The sequence below is a fragment of the Oncorhynchus gorbuscha genome, linkage group LG19 (assembly GCF_021184085.1).
Source record: "Oncorhynchus gorbuscha isolate QuinsamMale2020 ecotype Even-year linkage group LG19, OgorEven_v1.0, whole genome shotgun sequence".
NCBI classification, from domain to species: domain Eukaryota; kingdom Metazoa; phylum Chordata; class Actinopteri; order Salmoniformes; family Salmonidae; genus Oncorhynchus; species Oncorhynchus gorbuscha.
Window position 1 is genome coordinate 41,351,710 of NC_060191.1, and position 20,094 is coordinate 41,371,803.

General features: G+C 45.7%; 1 protein-coding gene across 1 annotated transcript in view; it reads right to left on the reverse strand.

Annotated features, from left to right (window-relative positions):
• The window catches only part of LOC124005590 (numb-like protein), a 99,183-nt gene that overhangs the window by 77,904 nt on the left and 1,185 nt on the right, over positions 1-20,094 (reverse strand). The window lies entirely within an intron of this gene.

The window sequence follows — 20,094 nt, forward strand, 5'->3', positions numbered from 1 at the left end:
TTATAGTCAGGCTCCCTTCACAACCCAACTGGTTTACAACAGGACTGTTTTATAGTCAGACTCCCTTCACACCCCAACTGGTTTACTACAGGACTGTTTTATAGTCAGGCTCCCTTCACAACCCAAATGGTTTACTACAGGACTGTTTTATAGTCAGACTCCCTTCAAAAACCAACTGGTTTACTACAGGACTGTTTTATAGTCAGGCTCCCTTCAAAAACCAACTGGTTTACTACAGGACTGTTTTATAGTCAGACTCCCTTCACACCCCAAATGGTTTACTACAGGACTGTTTTATAGTCAGACTCCCTTCAAAAACCAACTGGTTTACTACAGGACTGTTTTATAGTCAGACTCCCTTCAAAAACCAACTGGTTTACTACAGGACTGTTTTATAGTCAGGCTCCCTTCAAAAACCAACTGGTTTACTACAGGACTGTTTTATAGTCAGACTCCTTCACACCCCAAATGGTTTACTACAGGACTGTTTTATAGTCAGACTCCCTTCAAAAACCAACTGGTTTACTACAGGACTGTTTTATAGTCAGACTCCCTTCAAAAACCAACTGGTTTACTACAGGACTGTTTTATAGTCAGACTCCCTTCACACCCCAAATGGTTTACTACAGGACTGTTTTATAGTCTGACTCCCTTCACAACCCAACTGGTTTACTACAGGACTGTTTTATAGTCAGACTCCCTTCACACCCCAAATGGTTTACTACAGGACTGTTTTATAGTCAGACTCCCTTCAAAAACCAACTGGTTTACTACAGGACTGTTTTATAGTCAGGCTCCCTTCACAACCCAACTGGTTTACAACAGGACTGTTTTATAGTCAGACTCCCTTCACACCCCAACTGGTTTACTCCAGGACTGTTTTATAGTCAGACTCCCTTCACAACCCAACTGGTTTACTCCAGGACTGTTTTATAGTCAGGCTCCCTTCACAACCCAAATGGTTTACTACAGGACTGTTTTATAGTCAGACTCCCTTCAAAAACCAACTGGTTTACTACAGGACTGTTTTATAGTCAGGCTCCCTTCAAAAACCAACTGGTTTACTACAGGACTGTTTTATAGTCAGACTCCCTTCACACCCCAAATGGTTTACTACAGGACTGTTTTATAGTCAGACTCCCTTCAAAAACCAACTGGTTTACTACAGGACTGTTTTATAGTCAGACTCCCTTCAAAAACCAACTGGTTTACTACAGGACTGTTTTATAGTCAGGCTCCCTTCAAAAACCAACTGGTTTACTACAGGACTGTTTTATAGTCAGACTCCCTTCACACCCCAAATGGTTTACTACAGGACTGTTTTATAGTCAGACTCCCTTCAAAAACCAACTGGTTTACTACAGGACTGTTTTATAGTCAGACTCCCTTCAAAAACCAACTGGTTTACTACAGGACTGTTTTATAGTCAGACTCCCTTCACACCCCAAATGGTTTACTACAGGACTGTTTTATAGTCTGACTCCCTTCACAACCCAACTGGTTTACTACAGGACTGTTTTATAGTCAGACTCCCTTCACACCCCAAATGGTTTACTACAGGACTGTTTTATAGTCAGACTCCCTTCAAAAACCAACTGGTTTACTACAGGACTGTTTTATAGTCAGGCTCCCTTCACAACCCAACTGGTTTACAACAGGACTGTTTTATAGTCAGACTCCCTTCACACCCCAACTGGTTTACTCCAGGACTGTTTTATAGTCAGACTCCCGTCACAACCCAACTGGTTTACAACAGGACTGTTTTATAGTCAGACTCCCTTCACACCCCAACTGGTTTACTACAGGACTGTTTTATAGTCAGGCTCCCTTCACAACCCAACTGGTTTACTCCAGGACTGTTTTATAGTCAGGCTCCTTTCACAACCCAACTGGTTTAGTCCAGGACTGTTTTATAGTCAGACTCCCTTCACAAACCAGCTGGTTTACTACAGGACTGTTTTATAGTCAGACTCCCTTCACACCCCAACTGGTTTACTACAGGACTGTTTTATAGTCAGACTCCCTTCACAAACCAACTGGTTTACTCCAGGACTGTTTAATAGTCAGACTCCCTTCACAACCCAACTGGTTTACTCCAGGACTGTTTTATAGTCAGACTCCCTTCACAACCAAACTGGTTTACTCCAGGACTGTTTTATAGTCAGACTCCCTTCACAACCCAACTGGTTTACTACAGGACTGTGTTATAGTCAGACTCCCTTCACAACCCAACTGGTTTACTCCAGGACTGTTTTATAGTCAGACTCCCTTCACAAACCAACTGGTTTACTCCAGGACAGTTTTATAGTCAGACTCCCTTCACAACCCAACTGGTTTACAACAGGACTGTTTTATAGTCAGACTCCCTTCACACCCCAACTGGTTTACTACAGGACTGTTTTATAGTCAGACTCCCTTCACAACCAAACTGGTTTACTCCAGGACTGTTTTATAGTCAGACTCCCTTCACACCCCAAATGGTGTACTACAGGACTGTTTTATAGTCAGACTCCCTTCACACCCCAAATGGTTTACTACAGGACTGTTTTATAGTCAGACTCCCTTCACAACCAAACTGGTTTACTACAGGACTGTTTTATAGTCAGACTCCCTTCACAACCCAACTGGTTTACTACAGGACTGTTTTATAGTCAGACTCCCTTCACAACCCAACTGGTTTACTACAGGACTGTTTTATAGTCAGACTCCCTTCACAACCCAACTGGTTTACTACAGGACTGTTTTATAGTCAGACTCCCTTCACAACCCAACTGGTTTACTACAGGACTGTTTTATAGTCAGACTCCCTTCACACCCCAACTGGTTTACTACAGGACTGTTTTATAGTCAGGCTCCCTTCACAACCCAACTGGTTTACTACAGGACTGTTTTATAGTCAGACTCCCTTCACAACCCAACTGGTTTACTACAGGACTGTTTTATAGTCAGACTCCCTTCACAACCCAACTGGTTTACTCCTGGACTGTTTTATAGTCAGACTCCCTTCACAACCCAACTGGTTTACTCCAGGACTGTTTTATAGTCAGACTCCCTTCACAAGCCAACTGGTTTACTACAGGACTGTTTTATAGTCAGACTCCCTTCACACCCCAACTGGTTTACTACAGGACTGTTTTATAGTCAGACTCCCTTCACAACCCAACTGGTTTACTCCAGGACTGTTTTATAGTCAGACTCCCTTCACACCCCAACTGGTTTATTCGAGGACTGTTTTATAGTCTGACTCCCTTCACAACCCAACTGGTTTACTACAGGACTGTTTTATAGTCAGACTCCCTTCACACCCCAACTGGTTTACTCCAGGACTGTTTTATAGTCAGACTCCCTTCACAACCCAACTGGTTTACTACAGGACTGTTTTATAGTCAGACTCCCTTCACAACCCAACTGGTTTACCAGGACTGTTTTAAGTCAGACTCCTTCACAAGCCAACTGGTTTACTACAGGACTGTTTTATAGTCAGACTCCCTTCACAACCCAACTGGTTTACTACAGGACTGTTTTATAGTCAGACTCCTTCACACCCAACTGGTTTACTACAGGACTGTTTTAGTCAGACTCCCTTCACACCCCAACTGGTTTACTCATAGTCACCACAACCCAACTGGTTTACTTCACAACCCAACTGGTTTACTCCAGGACTGTTTTATAGTCAGACTCCCTTCACACCCCAACTGGTTTACTCCAGGACTGTTTTATAGTCTGACTCCCTTAACAACCCAACTGGTTTACTCCAGGACTGTTTTATAGTCAGACTCCCGTCACAACCCAACTGGTTTACAACAGGACTGTTTTATAGTCAGACTCCCTTCACACCCCAACTGGTTTACTACAGGACTGTTTTATAGTCAGACTCCCTTCACAAGCCAACTGGTTTACTACAGGACTGTTTTATAGTCAGACTCCCTTCACAAGCCAACTGGTTTACTACAGGACTGTTTTATAGTCAGACTCCCTTCACAAGCCAACTGGTTTACTCCAGGACTGTTTTATAGTCAGACTCCCTTCACAAGCCAACTGGTTTACTACAGGACTGTTTTATAGTCAGACTCCCTTCACACCCCAACTGGTTTACTACAGGACTGTTTTATAGTCAGGCTCCCTTCACAACCCAACTGGTTTACACCAGGACTGTTTTATAGTCAGACTCCCTTCACAACCCAACTGGTTTACTCCAGGACTGTTTTATAGTCAGACTCCCTTCACAAGCCAACTGGTATACTACAGGACTGTTTTATAGTCAGACTCCCTTCACACCCCAACTGGTTTACTACAGGACTGTTTTATAGTCAGACTCCCATCACAACCCAACTGGTTTACTACAGGAACTGTTTTATAGTCTGACTCCCTTCACAACCCAACTGGTTTACTACAGGACTGTTTTATAGTCAGGCTCCCTTCACACCCCAACTGGTTTACTCCAGGACTGTTTTATAGTCAGACTCCCTTCACAAACCAACTGGTTTACTACAGGACTGTTTTATAGTCAGACTCCCTTCACACCCCAACTGGTTTACAACAGGACTGTTTTATAGTCAGACTCCCTTCACAACCCAACTGGTTTACTCCAGGACTGTTTTATAGTCAGACTCCCTTCACACCCCAACTGGTTTACTACAGGACTGTTTTATAGTCAGACTCCCTTCACACCCCAACTGGTTTACTACAGGACTGTTTTATAGTCAGACTCCCTTCACAAACCAACTGGTTTACTACAGGACTGTTTCAAATCAAATCAAATTTTATTTGTCACATACACATGGTTAGCAGATGTTAATGCGAGTGTAGCGAAATGCTTGTGCTTCTAGTTCCGACAATGCAGTGATAACCAACAAGTAATCTAACTAACAATTCCAAAACTACTGTCTTATACACAGTGTAAGGGGATAAAGAGTATGTACATAAGGATATATGAATGAGTGATGGTACAGAGCAGCATACAGTAGATGGTATCGAGTACAGTATATACATATGAGATGAGTATGTAGACAAAGTAAACAAAGTGGCATAGTTAAAGTGGCTAGTGATACATGTATTACATAAGGATGCAGTCGATGATGTAGAGTACAGTATATACGTATGCATATGAGATGAATAATGTAGGGTAAGTACATTATATAAGGTAGCATTGTTTAAAGTGGCTAGTGATATATTTACATAATTTCCCATCAATTCCCATTATTAAAGTGGCTGGAGTTGGGTCAGTGTCAATGACAGTGTGTTGGCAGCAGCCACTCAATGTTAGTGGTGGCTGTTTAACAGTCTGATGGCCTTGAGATAGAAGCTGTTTTTCAGTCTCTCGGTCCCAGCATTGATGCACCTGTACTGACCTCGCCTTCTGGATGATAGCGGGGTGAACAGGCAGTGGTTCGGGTGGTTGATGTCCTTGATGATCTTTATGGCCTTCCTGTAACATCGGGTGGTGTAGGTGTCCTGGAGGGCAGGTAGTTTGCCCCCGGTGATGCGTTGTGCAGACCTCACTACCCTCTGGAGAGCCTTACGGTTGAGGGCGGAGCAGTTGCCGTACCAGGCGGTGATACAGCCCGCCAGGATGCTCTCGATTGTGCATCTGTAGAAGTTTGTGAGTGCTTTTGGTGACAAGCCGAATTTCTTCAGCCTCCTGAGGTTGAAGAGGCGCTGCTGCGTCTTCTTGACGACGCTGTCAGTGTGAGTGGACCAATTCAGTTTGTCTGTGATGTGTATGCCGAGGAACTTAAAACTTGCTACCCTCTCCATTACTGTTCCATCGATGTGGATAGGGGGGTGTTCCCTCTGCTGTTTCCTGAAGTCCACAATCATCTCCTTAGTTTTGTTGACGTTGAGTGTGAGGTTATTTTCCTGACACCACACTCCGAGGGCCCTCACCTCCTCCCTGTAGGCCGTCTCGTCGTTGTTGGTAATCAAGCCTACCACTGTTGTGTCGTCCGCAAACTTGATGATTGAGTTGGAGGCGTGCATGGCCACGCAGTCGTGGGTGAACAGGGAATACAGGAGAGGGCTCAGAACGCACCCTTGTGGGGCCCCCGTTTTGAGGATCAGCGGGGAGGAGATGTTGTTGCCTACCCTCACCACCTGGGGGCGGCCCGTCAGGAAGTCCAGTACCCAGTTGCACAGGGCGGGGTCGAGACCCAGGGTCTCGAGCTTGATGACGAGCTTGGAGGGTACTATGGTGTTGAATGCCGAGCTGTAGTCGATGAACAGCATTCTCACATAGGTATTCCTCTTGTCCAGGTGGGTTAGGGCAGTGTGCAGTGTGGTTGAGATTGCATCGTCTGTGGACCTATTTGGGCGGTAAGCAAATTGGAGTGGGTCTAGGGTGTCAGGTAGGGTGGAGGTGATATGGTCCTTGACTAGTCTCTCAAAGCACTTCATGATGACGGAAGTGAGTGCTACGGGGCGGTAGTCGTTTAGCTCAGTTACCTTAGCTTTCTTGGGAACAGGAACAATGGTGGCCCTCTTGAAGCATGTGGGAACAGCAGACTGGTATAGGGATTGATTGAATATGTCCGTAAACACACCGGCCAGCTGGTCTGCGCATGCTCTGAGGGCGCGGCTGGGGATGCCGTCTGGGCCTGCAGCCTTGCGATGGTTAACACGTTTAAATGTCTTACTCACCTCGGCTGCAGTGAAGGAGAGACCGCATGTTTTCGTTGCAAGCCGTGTCAGTGGCACTGTATTGTCCTCAAAGCGGGCAAAAAAGTTATTTAGTCTGCCTGGGAGCAAGACATCCTGGTCCGTGACTGGGCTGGGTTTCTTCTTGTAGTCCGTGATTGACTGTAGACCCTGCCACATGCCTCTTGTGTCTGAGCCGTTGAATTGAGATTCTACTTTGTCTCTGTCCTGACGCTTAGCTTGTTTAATAGCCTAGCCGGAGGGAATAGCTGCACTGTTTGTATTCAGTCATGTTGCCAGACACCTTGCCCTGATTAAAAGCAGTGGTTCGCGCTTTCAGTTTCACGCGAATGCTGCCATCAATCCACGGTTTCTGGTTAGGGAATGTTTTTATCGTTGCTATGGGAACGACATCTTCGACGCACATTCTAATGAACTCGCACACCGAATCAGCGTATTCGTCAATGTTGTTGTCTGACGCAATACGAAACATATTCCAGTCCACGTGCTGGAAGCAGTCTTGGAGTGTGGAGTCAGCTTGGTCTGACCAGCGTTGGACAGACCTCAGCGTGGGAGCCTCTTGTTTTAATTTCTGCCTGTAGGCAGGGATCAACAAAATGGAGTCGTGGTCAGCTTTTCCGAAAGGGGGGCGGGGCAGGGCCTTATATGCGTCGCGGAAGTTAGAGTAACAATGATCCAGGGTTTTACCGCCCCTGGTTGCGCAATCGATATGCTGATAAAATTTAGGGATTCTTGTTTTCAGATTAGCTTTGTTAAAATCCCCAGCTACAATGAATGCAGCCTCCGGATAAATGGTTTCCAGTTTGCAAAGAGTTAAATAAAGTTCGTTCAGAGCCATCGATGTGTCTGCTTGGGGGGGGGGGGGGTATATACGGCTGTGATTATAATCGAAGAGAATTCTCTTGGAAGATAATGCGGTCTACATTTGATTGTGAGGAATTCTAAATCAGGTGAACAGAAGGATTTTAGTTCCTGTATGTTTCCTTCATCACACCATGTCTCGTTAGTCATGAGGCATACGCCCCCGCCCCTCTTCTTACCAGAGAGATGTTTGCTTCTGTCGGCGCGGTGCGTGGAGAAACCCGTTGGCTGCACCGCATCGGATAGCGTCTTCCCAGTGAGCTATGTTTCCGTGAAGCAGAGAACGTTGCAGTCTCTGATGTCCCTCTGGAATGCTACCCTTGCTCGGATTTCGTCAACCTTGTTGTCAAGAGACTGGACATTGGCAAGAAGAATGCTGGGGAGTGGTGCGCGATGTGCCCTTGTTCTGAGTCTGACCAGAAGACCGCTACGTTTCCCTCTTTTTCGGAGTCGTTTTCTTGGGTCGCTGCATGCGATCCATTCCGTTGTCCTGTTTGTAAGGCAGAACACAGGATCCGCGTCGCGGAAAACATATTCATGGTCGTACTGATGGTGAGTTGACGCTGATCTTACTGTATCTTCTCGACTGTATGTAATGAAACCTAAGATGACCTGGGGTACTAATGTAAGAAATAACACGTAAAAAAACAAAAAACTGCATAGTTTCCTAGGAACGCGAAGCGAGGCGGCCATCTCTGTCGGCGCCGGAGATTATAGTCAGACTCCCTTCACACCCCAACTGGTTTACTCCAGGACTGTTTTATGAGAGAGAGAGAGAGAGAGAGAGAGAGAGAGAGAGAGAGAGAGAGAGAGAGAGAGAGAGAGAGAGACCTGGGTCCTGACAGTAAATCTCAGTAAGACAAAAAATAATTATGTTGCAAAAAAGGTCCAGTTCCCAGGACCATAAATAGAACTTCCATCTAGACACCGTTGCCTTCTATGCCATCAAACGGAACATGAAATTCAACATACCAATTAGGATCGGGCAAAAAATACTTGAATCAGTTGTAGAACCCATTGCCCTTCATGGTTGTGAGGTCTGGGGTTCCGCTCACCAACCAACAATTCACAAAATGGCACAAACACCAAATTGAGACTCTGCATGTAGAATTCTGCAAAAATATCCTCTGTGAATTAAGCCGATACACGCTAATGATCAAAATCCAGAAAAGAGACGTTAAATTCGACAACCACCTAAAAGGAAGCGATTCCCAAACCTTCCATAACAAAGCCATCACCTACAGAGAGATGAACCTGGAGAAGAGCCCCTTAAGCAAGCTGGTCCTGGACAGCAACACAATTAGACCCAACCAAATCATGAGAAAACAAAAAGATAAGTACTTGACACATTGGAAAGAATTGACAAAAAAAGTGAGCAAACTAGAATGCTATTTGGCCCTAAACAGAGAGTACACAGTGTTAGAATACCCACATTTAAGGAAATCTTTGACTAGATACAGACTCAGTGAGCATAGCCTTGCTATTTAGAAAGGCCCCAGAAGGCAGACCTGGCTCTCAAGAGAAGACAGGCTATGTGCACACTGCCCACAAAAGTGCTGCACTTCCTAACCTATATTTATTTTCCCTTTTCTACTTTAACTATTTGCACATCATTACAACAGTATATAGACATAACATGACATTTGAAATGTCTTTATTCTTTCGGGACATTTGTAAGTGTCATGTTTACTGTTCATTTTTTATTGTTTATTTCACTTTTGTTTATTATCTATTTCACTTGCTTTTGTAATGTAAACATGTGTTTCCCATGCCAATAAAGCCCTTACATTGAAATTGAATTGAGAGAGAGAGAGAGAGAGAGAGAGAGAGAGAGAGAGAGAGACCTAATTTCGCTGCCAGAGCATAAGCAGGGACAGTTGTTACGCAAGGCCCTTGCCCAGTCTCTCAGAGGACGAGTACAATGGAGAATGTGTGGTTAGAGGGACTCCCACCTAGCCAATCTCAAACCAACCACCACCGTGTCTGCCAACTCTTCCCCCCTCTCTATCCATCTACTTCCTCTGAAAAGAATAGAGCTTTCTATAATAAAGTCATTCATAAATACCATCATAGCTAAATATCTTTCTACGAACAGCCCTATATGCCTCCTACTCCTGTCAATCTAAGCTTGGTCGGCTATCCAAGCAACGGCCCGGAGAATCTTCCAGGAAAGTCGGTAGTTTACCGCCAGGCATGCGCTCCTCTCACTCTCTCCTCTTGGATCGGATCGATGATAGGGAGGGAGGCCATGGCCATCTCCTCTCCCTGGGGGCAGCATGGCTGAATATTAGATAGAGACAGATTGTATTAGATAAGGGCCCAGGACCCAGATAGAAGCGGGGCCAGGCAGAGCCGAAGTAGCATGACACCACCATGAAGCGGGAGGAATGGAGGGCGCTCGAACACAACAACACAACCTCAGACACACCTACACAGTACAGACACAACATTCGTGTCTGTTTTCCGACTCCTCGCTGCTCGGGCTTGTTAAATTGAGACTGCCCAGAGAAAGAGACAGAGATGGCGACATGCAGTGCGTTCGTACAACTGTCTGTCGATCAGATCACGCATTCCTGTACACAATGCACAATGTTTCTGAGAGAGATCCTGTTGAGGAATAGGAAAACAAACCGAAATTGCATTACATTCCATGTTCTATTTCCACATGATGGAATGGAAGAGAGTGGCTCGAAAGTGCCTCATGGCATGGCAGCGATGGTGTTATTTTATTAGTGAATAACATTATCAGGCCCACACAGCTAAATGAATCACTCAGCGATGGAAATGAAGCCTCCTACAGAGCCAGAGAATCATAGTGTATTACTTTAATTTCACCAATTCAAGGGGGGGCCTCGGGCGTCACTTTACTACTTATATATTTGGATACGTTTGGAAATGTGAGACTCCCCTCCGTTGAATTGGAATTCCCAAAAAGCAGCAGCTCGTAGTAAAAAAAAGGTTTTTAAAGGAAAAATAAAAGATTTGTGACCGTATTCATAAAGCGTAAAGCTCAGAGTAGGACTGCTGATCTAGGATCAGTTCCCCCCTGCCCATATAGCCTAATCGTATTCAAAACAGATCCTAGATCAGCACTCCTACTCCGTAGCGCTTTATGAATACGGGAACAGGGTGTCTAGCCTGCTAGCTACAGCCTTGGGATCTGAGCTGTTCTGTGAGATTCCTCTGCTCGATGAAAAGTGGGTGTAACTGTCTGTGAGATTACATTGTGACCGAACCATCTTGTTATCTATGTAGCTGCATTATAAATGGGAATCCAGACAGGAGGAGTACACAAGATTTGTCTGAGGGAGGAGAACACTGCTGCCATGAATCACAAGCAGGGATTTTCCTCCGAATCAGTTGGATTCATCCGCTGAGCTCGAGCTGCTTCAATCTCCTGCCAATACTAACCATATAGGAGTTCAGTAAGGGCAGACACATAGAAACGCGCACACACACACACACATTTGCACAGTGTAGTAGTGGGCTAAAAAAACGACAAGGAGACATATCTCAAAACTGCCGGCTACATTCATGCCACCGGCACCATGTGTTTTTGTGCGGCACCATGTGTTTTTGTGTCTGTCAAACCCTGTTTCTATGGAAATGGACACAGGCGGTGGATGGAAAGAGGACTGCATGTCAAGCAGCTCCTCCACCCACCATATCTCACACAGAGTCATAGAGACAGAAGAGCTAGCTAGCTAACCACACCCAGACGGATGTCCAGTCCAGCGACAGCCGCACAGCCAGACAGAGACATGCACCAGAGACATGGACCAGAGACATGGACCAGGCAGGCCTGAACAGCTTCCTCTGTGACTGTGGAGAGAAGCCTTGTGCGAGGCTGCTGTGAGGATGTCAACAGAGCCCATATGAAAGGACCAGTGTGGTCGTGGAGGGGATTGAGGGTTCAAAGACATGCAGTCGGGGGGAGGAGTGGGTGGAGGGAGGGTGCCGTTTGGGGTCTTCCTCTGGGTTTCTTGGAATGCCAAGTCGCGAAGCTGAAGCAATAACAAATTTCCCATGCGGAGCAGCTGGAACTGTAACACACAAGCCCCTCCATGTCAACAACAGCACAGGATCAGAAACATGAACTGACAGACATCCTATTCACTTAGCCACTTAGCCTCGAGTCCAGGCTTCCTGTACGATACTTGGGACTGGGCGTACAGTAACACGAGACTGCTATCCACTTGGAAGTCATTGTTAGACAGTGTACTACTACTATATGCTACAGGCGGGTGGAAGGAGATCATATGGATATGGAGGGATACCCATGGGGTCTGGCTTTATGAGCCAGACAATAGCTCCCACCCCTCCGCAGTGCAATTTGCTTGCAGCCGGGTTCTCATTTGACACCAAAACCTTTCATTACCTGCTCAGTTTTCAATCGGCTCTTCCTGTGGCTCCTTCCTGGAATTTAATACCATCACACTTAAGCCCCATTGAAGGCTGATGAGAAAGTGAGAAAGAGAGAGAGAAAGAGAGCGAGACAGACAGACAGACAGACAGACAGACAGACAGACAGACAGACAGACAGACAGACAGACAGACAGACAGACAGACAGACAGGCAGGCAGGCAGGCAGGCAGGCAGGCAGGCAGGCAGGCAGACAGACAGATATGGCATGCTCAGCAGACAGATTGATTTTGCACCAGGAGGTAAACAGAGCGAGAATGATGGATAGACATATGTGATTATGGAGTATGTAGAGAAGGAATGGGAAATCTCCCTTTGCCCATCTGCACTATGTGTTAGCTGTCTGTCTATGTCTGTTTCTCTGTCTGTCTGTCTCTATCTTCCCCCTTCCCACCATCCCAATCCCACCTCTCTACAAAATCTATCATGTCTTCTCCTGCATAGCTCAACTCGTGCTCCTTTCCTTTGTCCCTGTAAGCTTTCATTACTCAGGATGGATGCTGAAGATATCAGCAGATACAATCTAGTGCTCCCCCAGCCTTCTCTCTCCTCTCTTCTTCTTCAATTCTCTCACCATCCCCCCTCCATCACAGCCTTCTGTATCAGTGCTTCCTCAGCCTATGGGCAGAGCGAGTGCACTGGTCTGGTGTGTGAGCAGAGGTCACTTCTCTGCTGCTGCTGCTGCTGCTGCTACTGTTAATTGATCTCCAGTGATGGATGCAATGCAGCCCTGGAGCCCTGTCTGGCCAGAGCTCTCTCCCTGGCTCTCTCTCTCAGGCGGGAGAGACTGTGGTGTGGACTGGCCTACTGGCTGAAGACCCTGGATGGCCCCAGCGCTCAGCAGACAGTCCCAGGACAGGGTAGGCCAGAGGGGGGCATTGAGAGACAGACAAGCAGTCATGTTGGCTGTAGTCAATGTCCCGAAAAGGCCACTTTCTCCATTCAAATCCCCGAGGTTCCTCAGGGATACAGCAGGTCCTCAGTTTAAAGTACATCTATCTGACCATGTAAGCCTGTAGGCCTACATCTTCATACGGTGAATGTACACAGTTCCCAGGCAATGTGACCAGGTTTCTGTATGATTCTGCCTCACACAGCAGGGACCTTCCACTACATCTTGGTTTGAAAGCAGTTCCCACTCCCTCTGTGAAGGACATCATGGTCGGACATCTTGAAAAGGAAACCACCCAGCGGTTTGGGGTCAAGAGTAACACATTCTAGACCCGCTATGAGCAAACAACTAGGATCTGGCCTCGTCTGCAGCTGAAGGATTTTTATTTGACCTTTATTTAACTTGGCAAGTCAGTTAAGAACAAATTATTGTTTACAATGATGGCCTAGGACCAGTAGGTTAACTGCCTTGTTCAGGAGCAGAACGACAGATTTTTACCTTGTCGGCTCAGGGACTCGATCTAGCAACCTTTCGGGTTACTGGCCCAAAGCTCTAACTACTAGGCTACCTGTCGCCTGGTGTCGGTTGTGAAATAAGAGGCATCTCTCCCTCCTCCCTCCATCCTTCTCTCCCAACCCCCTTCTTTGACTTTCCCAGTGGAACTCCGAGTAACAGCTGGGTGACTCAGCCACATCTGGGGAGCAGCTGGGGAGTTGCAGACAGGCACACTGGGAGGCAGGGCTGAGAGGGGCAGGGGAGGGCAGAGAGGGGCAGAGTGTACGAGGTGAAATGGGAGCGAGAGCATGCAGAGTATCTCGTGTCGAACCAGATGCTCCAAATTGGCCGTGATACCACCATGGTTACGGTGAGTAATGGACATAAGAAGAGAAAGGAGCATGTCTCGTTTGCACATTTACAACCAGAAATCATCCAAAGCCAGCAGACTCTCCCAAAACCAAAATATTTTAGCAAGCCTAAAATGGATGGAAACTGGATAAGAGATGTTGTACAGAGTTGATGTGTAGCCAGGGTGAATCTCAGACGTGACTTTGATGCTGTAACCTTTTCTCAGGGTATGAGTCATTGTCTGTGACTTTCTACACAGCTGGAGGGATCACGCGCATCTGTTTTTGGTCTCAATTAGCTGTCTCTTCTAAAGCAGTCTCTTCTATTTCTGCGCTGTCTGGCTTGAAAGGTAGAAAGCATTGGTTCTATAAAGCACGGTTTTCAAAGGCAAAAAAAACACAAAGACAGAGGCAGATACTAAACAAACGAGATGTACTTTCAGTCAAGTATCTTCAGATGAGGCAAAGAAGTTTGAAGTGTGCCATCAAAACAACTTCTGATCTGTTGCCTGAACTGTGCTGTTCCAAATGAAAAAAAGATTGAAACCTCAATGAAGAATGCTCAGGTTTTGAGCTTGATTGCTAAGGTTATAGCTTGAGTTGTTTTCTCGGTAATATCAAATGAGGAACTGTGATAATGTCCTCTGCTCCTCCCAGTTGAGGGAGGACATGACAGAGCAGGGGTCAAGCTTCAGTTCCGTCTCAGACGTGATTAGAGCGACAGGCCCTGGTGGAGATTTTCATCTCAAATGTTTTAACCACCAACCGTGTTCCAAAATTAAACGCTTGACAGAGCAGAGACGTGCTCTGAGACACAGACACACACCCCCACACACACAAACTCTGCCAGGGACCTACTGCTTCTGTTTACCCCAGAAAAAGTCCTTCCCTGCTGGCTGCTACCGTCCTGTCCTCTCTGTTTAGAGTTTCTTGCCTGGATGAGTCAGGATAATTCAACCTGTGAAGCCATCCAATCCAACCCCCACCCCCGTCGAAAACCCCCCAAAAGCACCCAGCCTCACCAACCCTCTGTCTCCCTTCTCTCCACTCTTGACGGAGTGAGATGAATAGCGTGCTCTGTGCTTGGCAGATTGTGCTTCAAAAAGTCCCGGTAGGCTCCACTTCTCTCCTGTCAGAAGACACAGAGCTCTACCTCAAACTAAGCCCACCATGCAGCACAGAGTCAGACCTGTTCAACCGTGAACCTGTGTATCACACAAGATCACGACCCCAATCATCTCTTGGTGATTGCACTTGTTTGTCACACCGATGGAATGGCATTCATACTGACCACATCCAACACTGACCACATCCAACTTGGCCCTGCTAAGAAACAGCAATACACTTTCTTGTTATCTGCAGCCAAAATGCCACTGAAGCAGAGGAATCACTGATTACCAAGGGGAAATCGGCAGACGCAAACACACATGCAAACACACATGCATGATTGCTCTCACGCACCATTCCCTTCGCTCATACACACACAAACACTGCCTGTTGGAAATACACAGCCATTGGGTGCTCTAATGAAAATGACAATAGGCTGAATGCAATTAACTAGGTAGAAACCCAATCACTCAACATAGCATATACAGTGGCTTGCGAAAGTATTCACCCCCCTTGGCATTTTTCCTATTTTGTTGCCTTACAACCTGGAATGGGGGTTTGTATCATTTGATTTACACAAGATGCCTGCCACTTTGAAGATGCAAAATCTGTTTTATTGTGAAACAAACAAGAAATAAGACAAAGAAAAAACAGAAAACTTGAGCGCGCATAATTATTCCCCCCCCCCCCTTGAAGTCTCTTGGGGTATGTCTCTATAAGCTTGGCACATCTAGCCACTGGGATTTTCGCCCATTTTTAAGGCAAAACTGCTCCAGCTCCTTCAAGTTGGATGGGTTCCGCTGGTGTACAGCAATCTTTAAGTCTTACCACAGATTCTCAATTGGATTGAGGTCTGCGCTTTGACTAGGCCTTGCCAAGACATTTAAATGTTTCCCCTTAAACCACTCGAGTGTTGCTTTAGCAGTATGCTTAGGGTCATTGTCCTGCTGGAAGGTGAACCTCCGTCCCAGTCTCAAATCTCCGGAAGACTGAAACAGGTTTCAAGTATTTCCCTGTATTTAGCGCCATCCATCATTCCTTCAATTCTGACCAGTTTCCCAGTCCCTGCCGATGAAAAACATCCCCACTGCATGATGCTGCCACCACCCTACTTCACTGTGGGGGTGGTGTTCTCGGGGTGATGAGAGGTGTTAGGTTTGCGCCAGACATAGCGTTTTCCTTGATGGCCAAAAAGCTCAATTTTAGTCTCATCTGACCAGAGTACCTTCTTCCATATGTTTGGGGAGTCTCCCACATGGCGAACACCAAACGTGTTTGCTTATTTTTTTCTGCCCACTCTTTCGTAAAGCCCAGCACTGTGGAGTGTACAGCTTAAAGTGGTCCTATGGACAGATACTCCAATCTCCGCTGTGGAGCTTTACAGCTCATTCAATGTTATTTTTGGTCTCTTTGTTTCCTCTCTGATTAATGCCCTCCTTGCCTGGTCCGTGAGTATTGGTGGGCGGCCCTCTCTTGGCAGGTTTGTTGTGGTGACATATTCTTTCCATTATCTAATAATGGATTTAATGGAGCTCCGTGGGATATTCAAAGTTTCTGATATTTTTTTATAACTCAACCCTGAAGTGTACTTCTCCACAACTTTGTCCCTGACCTGTTTGGAGAGCTCCTTTGTCTTTTTTTATTTTTTATTTTACCTTTATTTTAATAGGCAAGTCAGGCAAGTCAGTTAAGAACAAATTCTTATTTTCAATGACGGCCTAGGAACAGTGGGTTAACTACCTGTTCAGGGGCAGAATGACAGATTTGTACCTTGTACCTTTGTCAGCTCAGGGATTCGAACTTGCAACCTTTCGGTTACTAGTCCAATGCTCTAACCACAAGGCTACCCTACCGCCCCGGGGTCTTCATGGTGCCGCATGCTTGGTGGTGCCCCTTGTTTAGTGGTGTTGCAGACTCTGGGGCCTTACAGAACAGGTGTATATACAGTGGGGCAAAAAAAGTATTTAGTCAGCCACCAATTGTGCAAGTTCTCCCACTTAAAAAGATGAGAGAGAACTGTAATTTTCATCATAGGTACACTTCAACTATGACAGACAAAATAAGAAGAAAAAAATCCGGAAAATCACATTGTAGGATTTTTTATGAATTTATTTGCAAATTATGGTGGAAAATAAGTATTTGGTCACCTACAAACAAGCACGATTTCTGGCTCTCACAGACCAGTAACTTCATCTTTAAGAGGCTCCTCTGTCCTCCACTCGTTACCTGTATTAATGGCAACTGTTTGAACTTGTTATCAGTATAAAAGACACCTGTCCACAACCTCAAACAGTCACACTCCAAACTCCACTATGGCCAAGACCAAAGAGCTGTCAAAGGACACCAGAAACAAAACTGTAGACCTGCACCAGGCTGGGAAGACTGAATCTGCAATAGGTAAGCAGCTTGGTTTGAAGAAATCAACTGTGGGAGCAATTATTAGGAAATGGAAGACATACAAGACCACTGATGATCTCCCTCGATCCGGGACTCCATGCAGGATCTCACCCCGTGGGGTCAAAATGATCACAAGAACGGTGAGCAAAACTCCCAGAGGGATGAGCATGAGGGTGGAAACATCCTGCTTTGGGGCTGTTTTTCTGCAAAGGGACCAGGACGACTGATCCGTGTAAAGGAAAGAATGAATGGGGCCATGTATCGTGAGATTTTGAGTGAAAACCTCCTTCCATCAGAAAGGGCATTGAAGATGAAACATGGCTGGGTCTTTCAGCATGACAATGATCCCAAACTCACCGCACGGGCAACGAAGGAGTAGCTTCGTAAGAAGCATTTCAAGGTCCTGGAGTGGCCTAGCCAGTCTCCAGATCTCAACCCCATAGAACATCTTTGGAGGGAGTTGAAAGTCCGTGTTGCCAAGCAACAGCCCCAAAACATCACTTCTCTAGAGGAGATCTGCATGGAGGAAAGGGCCAAAATACCAGCAACAGTGTGTGAAAACCTTGTGAAGACTTACAGAAAACATCAACAACCTCTGTCATTGCCAACAAAGGGTATATAACAAAGTATTGAGATAAACTTTTGTTATTGACCAAATACTTATTTTCCACCATAATTTGCAAATAAATTCATTAAAAATCTGTGATTTTCTGGATTTTTTTTCCTCATTTTGTCTGTCATAGTTGAAGTGTACCTATGATGAAAATAACAGGCCTCTCTCATATTTTCAAGTGGGAGAACTTGCACAATTGGTGGCTGACTAAATACTTTTTTGCCCCACTGTATACTGAGATCATGTGATAGACCATGTGACATTTAGATTGCACACAGGTGGACTTTATTGAACTAATTATGTGACTTCTGAAGGTAATTGGTTGCACCAGATCTTGTTTAGGGGCTTCATAGCAAAGGGGGTGACTACATATGCACTTACCACTTTTCTGTTTTGAATTTTTTTGAATTTCTTGAAATAAGTTATTTTTTTGACTTCACCAATGTGGACTATTTTGTGCCCATCACATGAAGTCCTAATAAAAATCCATTTAAATTACAGGTTGAAATGCAACAAAATAGGAAAAAATGCCAAGGGGGATGAATACTTTTGCAAGGCACTGTAGGCACAGAGAAGATCAGAAAGTTCTAATGTATGAATGTCTGTGTGCAAAAAAGCAGCTGACAGAAATACAAATTAAGGAAGACAAGAGAATCTTCTGGCTCAAAGCTATGCACACGTTGATGTAATCATTTCCAATAACATGAGGATTTTCTGTTGGGCTGAGAGAGAACAGGCGATAAATAGCTTTTTTGTCCCTGTTGGCTAATTCCCATCTCTCTCTCTCACTCTCTCCACTCTCTTCGGTGATTAATTCAGCCAAAATAGCCTGCTATAATTAATGCTATGTTACTAGTGGAGCATAGTCCCTTTCACACAGACTCAGAGTACAAACATGATAATTGTCAAGAGGCTAACAAGAACAGCACATCCCAAAGTCACTTCCTTTAGTAACCTATATATCACTGGGCTGGTTTCAGAGACAAAAAAGACACCTCCCGTGTTCTCGACTGGAAGTTACAATGCCAAAACCCTAAACAGTATATTCAAACAATGCCGGTCAGAGTGGGGTGGAAGTTCAGCCCGTTGTTTACCAGTCACACCCTGATTATCACAAAGGGAGCAACGCCCTCCGCTGCCGGCTGCCGCTCAACTCGCCGCTGATTGGATGACCTTTAACCCCCTCCTATTGTGGGCCCAGCTGGTCTGTCCCTCCGTGTGTCCGTCTGGCTAACAAAAGGGTGCCAACTTTAAACGCTGCAATCTAAAAGGAAGGGGAAACGATTTGGGGAGATGAGGGGTTGCAAAGGCAAACAGTTGCTCATTCAACTGTACATGCTCCTCACCCAAATCCTCAACCATTTCTTAGTGGGCTGCGTTAAAATGGGCCAATACCAGCCAAGACAATAGGCCGAAGTTTAAAGTCATTGCACTACAGTGCGGCACCCAGGTCAGACCCAGCCCTGCCCTGGAGAGTCCTGCCCATGCAGCTTCCTAGCTATCCAGGCAGGTGAGCCACACTGTCCCCATTGTTAATGCTCGGCATGTGACACCAAGGAGGGGAAACCATAACACTCAGAGGCCAACAGACTGACAGACGCCCACTGAATAACATGACCCGCTGTGCTCAAGAATGTACGGTATGCAATCAAGACACATGTAAAGAATGTTATAATGCACTGTTGTTTATCGATACATGATATGCATATCTATATGTCGGCTCAAGCATTTAAGCAGCTTCTTTATTTGAAATGATAAATACACATGGTACTCAACAGATCATTCCTGGTGTTGCTTTGCACATAAGATGATGGGGGTATTTCACGCGTGGATGGCTTGATGTAAAACTTGTCTTGAGTTGTCAACACTTTGGCCTCAAGAAGTCCTTGGGAAGATCCCAATTGCACACTCCTCGAGAGGGGAGGAAATCATCCAATGGGTTTTGAGAAGGAGCCGAGGAGAGAGGACACGAGGTCTATGCAATTGAGATCTACCCCTGCTGTCGGTCTCAGGGCGGAGTCACAGATCAATACAGCACATAAGCACCATCTGTCAATGTATTACATTCTGCTGAGTCACATAATTGTTGCCTTATGGTGACAACAAGGCCCCAGTGGCAGGGACTATAAGTATGGCCATGATGGGATGACAAGAAACTTGAATGCCTGCTACAGTATGTTGCTTCCTCATCATCAACCCCAGCCTCAATCATCATTGGTAAATAACAAGAGGATGAGTGTATCATGTGGGGGACATCTGGGGTCAATGTCTGGATGCTGTTCTGGACACATATCTCAGCCATC